We start from the raw sequence: 8,405 nt of genomic DNA on the forward strand, positions 1-8,405 counted from the left end.
GGGTGCCCCCTGAGCCCCCTACTGTTTACTGTGGCAATTGAACCATTGTCAATAGCACTCAAATCAGCCAGCTATAATCAGGGGATTTCTAGAGGTGGTTCTAAACACATCCTGTCACTCTATGCTGACGACTTATTACTGTTTGTCTCTGACCCAATAACCACAATTCCACGTGTAATAGAGCTACTTAATAGATTTGGAACCTTTTCCGGGTATAAATTAAACTATTCAAAAAGTGAATGCTTCTTAGTAAATAACCCAGCTCCATGCATTAGTGATGGTGATCTCCCGTTCAAGATGTCCAGAAGCAATTTTAGGTACTTGGGGGTGAATATTTGCGGACATTTACAGACCATTTTTAAAATTAACTTTCTACCTTTAATGGAACAGGTCAAACTAGATTTGGATAGATGGAAGAACTTACATTTAACACTTGCAGGTAGGGTAAATTGTTTAAAAATGAACGTACTCCCATGCTTCTTATATCTTTTTCAATGTTTACCAATCTTTTGGCCAAAATCATATTTTACTGCAGCTGATAAATTATTTTCTTCTTTTATATGGGGGAATGGGGTCCCTAGGATTAAGCGTGTTTTTTTTACAAAGGCACAGATCTGTTGGTGGGTTAGCATTACCCAACCTGAGAAATTATTATTGGGCAGCCAACATACAGAAAATGAGTCTCTGAGCATTCAACAGCCAATGCTAAATTGGTGTGAGATAGAAGCGAGTTCATGTACCTCCACTTCACTTATGGCGTTGCTCACATCTGAACTACCCATTCAATCAACCCAATACACTTGTAACCCTATTGTCATTTCTACCTTAAAGATCTGGTCTCAATTTAGACTCACCTTTGGACTGAAAGGGGCATCTAACCATAGTCCAATCTGCAACAACCATCAGTTTATTCCCTCCAGCATTGACTATGGCTTTTCCATCTGGCAAAGCTTGGGCCTAAGAAGTTTGAAAGACTTCTACACTGACGGTTCTTTTCATAGCTTTACCACACTTTGTGAAAGATTTCACCTTCCTCAATCAGATCTCTTTCGCTATTTTCAGGTCCGCAACTTTGCTAAGCTGAAGAATTTGGATTTTCCAAACACCCCATCTGATACGGCAGCTGACTTAATTTTTAACATTTCAAGCCATCAAAAAGGCTTAATCTCAAAAATATATGGTTCAATATCCCAAATCACAGAAACTGGGCTTTACAAGATAAAAAGTGACTGGGAGGAGGAGTTGGGTAGCCCTATAGCTGACAATGATTGGAAGGAAGCAATTAACTAAAGTTAATGGTAGTACATCTTGTGCAAGGCTGAATTTAATACAACTTGTGATTCACCTCATCTACTTCACCAACTCTAAACTAGCCAAGATATATCCCAATATTAGAGATACATGTAATAGATGCAATTTATTTCCAGCTAACATGACACACATGTTTTGGTCTTGTCCTTGTCTCCATGATTATTGGTCTAATGTTTTCCACCATATGTCCAAATTTCTCAATTTTACATTGCCACCAAGTGCAGAAATTGCTGTCTTTGGGATAGTGCCAAATCATGAGAACTTCACAAAATGGGCAAAGAACGTTATTGCTTTTACATCCCTACTTGCGAGGAGAAGAATCCTAATGGGCTGGAAATCACCACGTGCCCCTACAACATCCACATGGCTTAAAGACCTCATGATGTTTCTTAGTCTCGAAAAAATTAAATACAATATAAGAGGGGCTCCTGAGAAATTTGAGTTAACCTGGAACTCGGCACTAGAATACATAAATAACTTAAAAACACTTGAAGATCCTTAAGCATTGATAGAGCATAATCTGACCCTACTATCTTACTCCCTAACCAACTTTTCTACTGTTTTTGTTTGTGTTTCATTTTTGGTGCTGCTGTCTCATATGTGCCCAGTTAGAGGATGTCTATATGTTTTTTTGTTTTTTTTTTTCCACCTCTTGATTGTATTTTGATTGGTAGTGTAAAGGACATATGTATATGCATCTCTGAAAGTAGCTTATTTAACCAAATTGTTACATACACGTTTTATTGTATGTAGTGAGGAGGGCAGGGGAGGTTGGGGGATTGAAAGGGTTTGTTTGAAAGAAAAAAAAGAAAATTGAAGCTTTCAATGTTAATTGTAATTTTTATATGTGAAATCAATAAAAACATCTTTAAAAAAAAAAAAAAAAAAGATTACTCGAGAATAAATTATATGTGAAGGCAGAAAAGTGTGACTTTCACACCACCTCCATTAGTTTCTTGGGCCACATAGTTGAGAAGGGGCAGCTCAAACCCGACCCTGAGAAAATCAGAGCAGTAGAACAGTGGCTTTCCCCAGACACTCGTAAGCAGTTACAAAGGTTTCTGGGATTTGCTCATTTTTATAGACGATTTATTTGCAATTATAGTCGCCTTGCTGCTCCTCTCACCCAGTTAACATCAGCAAAACAAAAATTTGTATGGTCACAAGATGCACAAACAGCTTTTGAGAAGCTAAAAACAAAGTTTACCGCAGCCCCAGTGTTAATCCATCCTGATCCGGGCCTTCAGTTCATCGTGGAGGTTGATGCCTCAGATTCTGGGGTCGGGGCTGTCCTCTCCCAGCGTTCACCTGCAGACCACAAACTTCACCCATGTGCTTTTTTCTCCAGACGCCTGACTCCAGCATAAAGAATCTATGATGTGGGAAACCGAGAATTGCTTGCGGTGGTCTTGGCCCTTCAGGAATGGCGGCACTGGTTGGAGGGGGCGGCCCCACCGTTCATCGCCTGGACTGACCATAAAAATCTGGCTTATCTCCGTTCTGCTCGCCGACTGAACTCATGCCAAGCCAGATGGGCCCTCTTCTTAGGAAGGTTTGATTTCACCCTCTCCTATCGCCCAGGCTCGAGAAACACTAAGCCTGATGCCCTGTCTAGGCAGTTCACATCAGAGGAGGAGGGAGCTTTGGAGGAAACAATCCTACCACCATCCGTTGTGATCGGGGCAGCCAGGTGGGAAATCGAACAAAGGGTCCAAGAGGCTCAACACGGAGGAATGGTACCTGATGAGTGTCCTCCTGGACGACTATATGTCCCCCAGGCTATTAGAAGCCCTTTGCTCCAGTGGGGGCATACATCCAAGGTAGCCTGTCACCCCGGAATTCACCGCACCCTTTTCCTGCTCCAGCAGCGTTTCTGGTGGCCGACCATGACCACAGACACAAGGGAGTTTGTCACAGCCTGTTCCGTCTGCGCCAGAAACAACTCCTCTCACCGTGCTCCAGCGGGCCTCCTCCAACCCTTACCCATCCCACATCGGCCCTGGTCACACATAGCTGTGGATTTTGTCACCGGTCTCCCCCCCTCTGAAGGTAATACCACTATTCTGACCATAGTTGACCGTTTCTCAAAATCTGTCCATTTTGTTCCACTTTTCAAGCTTCCCTCAGCACTGGAAACCTCTGATCTCCTAGTCCAGCATGTTTTCTGTCTACACGGCATTCCCCAGGACATTGTCTCAGACAGAGGCCCGCAGTTCACTTCTCAGGTGTGGAGGGGTTTCTGCCAAGCTCTGGGGGTGACTACCAGCCTAACATCCGGATATCATCCCCAATGAAATGGTCAGACGGAGCGGGCAAACCAGAGTCTGGAATCATCACTGCGGTGCGTGGCAGCACTTCTCCCAGCCTCCTGGTCCACGTACTTACCATGGGTGGAATACTCCCACAACTCCCTGATCAGCTCTGCTACGGGTATGTCTCCTTTCATGGTCTCTAATGGTTTTCAACCCCCCCTATTCCCCAGTCAGGAAACAGAGGTCGCCGTCCCTTCGGTCCAGGCCCACTACCGCCGTGCTCGTCGTGTCTGGAGGGAGGCCCGAGCCACTCTAATCCGGACAACTGCCCGAAATCAGCGGATCGCTGACAAACACCGCATCCCTGCTCCAGAGTACAAGGTGGGTCAACAGGTCTGGCTCTGTTCCCGAGACCTTCCTCTCCAGACCGAGTCCCGAAAGATGGCCCCCAGATACATCGGCCCCTATATCGCCGACCGAATCATTAATCCTAGCGCTGTCCGGCTGAAACAACCTGCGGCACTCAAGGTACATCCTGTGTTTCATGTGTCCCTGTTGAAACCTGTTTTTGACAGCCCCCTCCAACCCCCTCTGACCCACCTCCTCCTCCCCGTATCATCGACGACCACCCGGCGTTCACAGTCAACCGCATATTGGATGTTCGCAGACGAGGCCGCGGTCACCAGTTTCTGGTGGATTGGGAGGGATACGGCCCCGAGGAACGCTCTTGGATTTCACGCTCCGTGATTCTGGATCCCACCCTGTTGACTGACTTTTACCATAGATTCCCTGACAAGCCTGGTAGGACGCCAGGTGGCGTCCCTTAGCGGGGGGGTACTGTTATGGTCTGGGGTTTTTCTGTTTGGTTTCCGTTTTCATATTATATGTTGCTTTGTATGTTTTGGGTTTTTTTCCTGTCTGCTTGCAGGGCAGGTGCTGGTTCAGGGGGTAGGGCTGACCTATTTCCCAGCGGAGCTAGGAGCACAATGGATCACACCTGAATCAGATCCAGTAATCACCTCACCACTCCAGAAAAGCCTGGTTCACCTCCACAAGCCCTGTCAGATGATTCAGTCTCCAACCCGTGCCTGAAGCCTTCACCGACTGCACTGACCTGAGCCCCGCGTTTCGTGATTATTATTATCCTGAGAGGAAAACCACTGGACCCTCCTACACCGCTTCCACAGCGGCTCTTTGAGTTTTTTCGGATTACAAAATAAACCTTTGTTGGTGAACAACTACCTGATCTCCTGCCTTTTGGGTCCTCCACGCTCACAAATCATCACAAAGAAAGTGGAATACAAGACACGACAAGACTCACAACGCACACACACACACACACACACACAGAAAAGACTGATAGCTGAAGTACTACAAATGTTTTTTCTGTTCAGTTGGTTCTTTTGTTATCTTAAGGTTAACAATGCACAGGAGATTAACGCTGATGAAGAATGTAGAATCCAGTTTAATTTAGTGCAAAAAAAAAAGTTTGAAAATCTAAAATGTACTTAGTTTCAATGTGACATTCAGTGATACAACTGCATCATTAAACTGACGTCTGGGTGTGCAACTCGAGTGCAATAGAAGATGAAAAGAAAAGAAACAGACCAGCAAGGACAAATGTTTTAAAACTGCAGGAGAACCATCAATCTTTCCCTGGATCAATTTCCTAAAGGCCATAGGATCAGGAATAAAGCCAGAATGGGGTTAATCTGTGGAAATTATTTTGTTATTAATAATCATTTCTCAAATATTTAACAACCGGGAAAGACGTACTGTAACACTAATCAAAGGTGATGGGAGAGTCTGTCATTGCACATAAGAAAATTTCCTCTCCCTGATTGCTGTAAGTGGTGTATGGATTTCGTTTGTATGTCCTATCCACACCAACTAAAAAATCAGGTATTAATCACAATGTATTTCAATTACTCATCATACCATTCTTTACTAGCAGTCACTCAATATTTTAACCTCTTTTTTTTTTTTTTTATGATTTCAGCTGGAGTTTTACTCATAAATAGTTGCATTCCATTGTTCCTGGGAAAATGAACCCTTATTCACTTTAATTGCTATGTTGCTCATAAACAGTCACAATATTATGTGGTTAATTGACGCAGTGGGTGTGTGTGTTCTTGAAGAGTTGAAACAAGCATAATGAAGTAGCAAAAAGCTGCCTTCATCCCTAGACCCTGAAACAAGCAATTATGGCTAATTTGTCCTTTTAAGAAGACACAGGGAAGCTATTTGTCCTTAAACACACACACACACACACAGTCATACACACACCAGCACAATGAGAGAATATTCATGTCTCTTCCTCCCCCTCCACAAACACTTAGGAGCTAATTATTGTTATTAGCATCATGCTTGAAACCCTCCGCAAGGGCATGTCAGCATACTTAAACATATGTACACTTCTTTTTGTTTCATCAAAGGAACAGGAGAGACAGGGGGAGAGGAGGGACAAAGAAGTGACACATAAAAATGTCCCGAGATCACCTTGAAAAGGCCTAATCAAAATGTTCCACACTTGCGAGTTGTTTTGTTTCACACACAATGACACCGTTTCTCTATAGACGTAATTGCTTCTTGCAAAATATTGGCCCAGCATCTACGTGAACATTGATTTAGCCATAAGCATCGCAATTCCCATCACAGCAATGTTGCTGTTATTTTGCTATTATTTCAATCACAGGGCCATAATGTGCAAATGCGTTCTCTTCTATGACAATATGTTAATTATAAAGCATGGATTTGACTACGGCTTAATATCTGTTCAAGATGAAAGCTATAAACATTGTTGAGGATCAATAAACTACAGATGAGCTTACATATAAAGTATATAATGTATATAATGCGGCAATGAGACTGAATAAAATTGTATTTTACAACAGCGGGCCTACTCCCCCCTCAGTCAGCAAGAGCAGCCCAGTTTTGATTGATCTACTGGACACACCTGCACAGGTTAGCTGTTCATGAGGCAACCTGCTCACATGCCCAAACGGCATTGGCTGGCTCAATGCTGAGCTCCTTCCATAAGATGGAGTTAATAAGTAACACACACAACATGTATGTGTGAAGCCTCACTTGCATAGGTGTATGTTGTTTTTCTTTGTAAGTTTTTGGAATTTATTTTTGTTCTTTAATTTGCCTCAGATATGGGACATTAGTCTACAATCTCCAACATTGACCTGCTGTCATGAGTCACTTGGTTGTGCTGGGTTCTGAGTTCTAGACGGGGCGAGCAGGCATCCAGGAAGTCCAGGCGGAGTTTGGCTGCTCCTGTCTGCACACCTGTTTTCCATCTGCCTCCATTAGTGGCTGGCTTTCTAAATCCAGAGTGGAATGAGCAACAGACACTAAGAGCACAAGAGAACAAGGCTAGTACATAGAGGGTTACACAAGGCAAGATGAGCGGAAGTCAGCTAGATTACCATTGTAGCCGTGAGAACACTCTGGCGAAGGTTGGTTGCTCCCGCAGATTCTTATGAAGGTGTCTTGATGAGCGCAGATGGAAAACAGGTGCGAGTGCAGGAGCTGAACCAGACTCCACCCTGGTCTTCCTGGAAAACCTGCTCAACCCCGTCTTAGGCTACGTGCCCACGACAACGGTAACGACAGATAAACGCAGAACATTTCGACAGATGTGCCTATCTTGCACACGGCGACGGCGTTTTTAGGAGTTCAAAACGGAGAAAACGCAAACGCCCTCCAGAGTGGAGATCTTGAAAACGATCCAACCTGTCGTCGCCGTAGGAACAGTTCAAAACGCAGAAGTGCGTTTTTTGCACACGTTAAGTGGGTAGTTCTCCATGAACGACTCCCATATCTCACTATATTTATTTTGGACACTCTCCCAATCCACATTATCCACTGCCTTCCTGGCTTTGTAGTTCAGTGTCGTGTTCAGGAGCAACTGGACCAACAAAGTTTGAAGGCGTACTGTTGTTGCCGCCGCGCTTCGCCATTTTCTTCCAACTGACGCGGAGGAAGTAGCCACAAAACAGGCATTTCTCATATTTATTAATGTATAACAATATAACTCATATAACAATACCAAAGGTATTGTTGCTACTGCCACCTACGTCCGGGGTGTGCATACTACATCGGCAAACTGTGAGTTTTATACGTTTTCCCAAGCGCTCGTGAGAACGCAGATAAATTGTGGAGGAAAAAAACGGACATCTGCGCAGAACTTTAGTCTGTCATATCAATCTCTGAATAGTCACATTAATGAAATTAAATATTGGTACTAAGTTGGATTAAACCGTTTCGTATTCTTTTTAGGCCAGCTCCTCAAGACGGAACAGACTGAACCAAATACCACCATCAGCACCAGCACCCACACCCATTTTTTTATTATTGTAGTTAATTGTATTTTATTCATTTTATTCATACTGTTTTTTTGTTTATATTTTATTATTATTGTTTTATTGAAATAAAACCATGCAAATACACCCATTTTTGATGTTTATTCTTGTATTTAACAGTATTGATTTGGTATTAAACATTCTCGTCCTGTAACATTTGCCATCACTGCTTAGCTCTGAAGTAAATAGTTGTCGTGCATTTTTACAAACTAGAAATATGACAACATTGTGGGAAAGAACCCAAATATGTAATCAACCATGTTACTAGAATGCATAGTAACCTTGTTACAGAGAACTGAAATAAAACGTTTGACTTTGGTTCTCTAAAGGTTTGGTTATAACCAAACCAAAATCTACCACTTAAAAACGTTCCCTTTGGTTGTATAGGGGAACCAACACATAATAAACAAGGTTGGGGAAACCTCATGAGAACGTCTAGGGAACCAAATATCTAACCAACAACGTTGTGGGA

Source organism: Odontesthes bonariensis, chromosome 14 (genome assembly GCF_027942865.1).
Source record: "Odontesthes bonariensis isolate fOdoBon6 chromosome 14, fOdoBon6.hap1, whole genome shotgun sequence".
Classification (NCBI taxonomy): Eukaryota; Metazoa; Chordata; class Actinopteri; order Atheriniformes; family Atherinopsidae; genus Odontesthes; species Odontesthes bonariensis.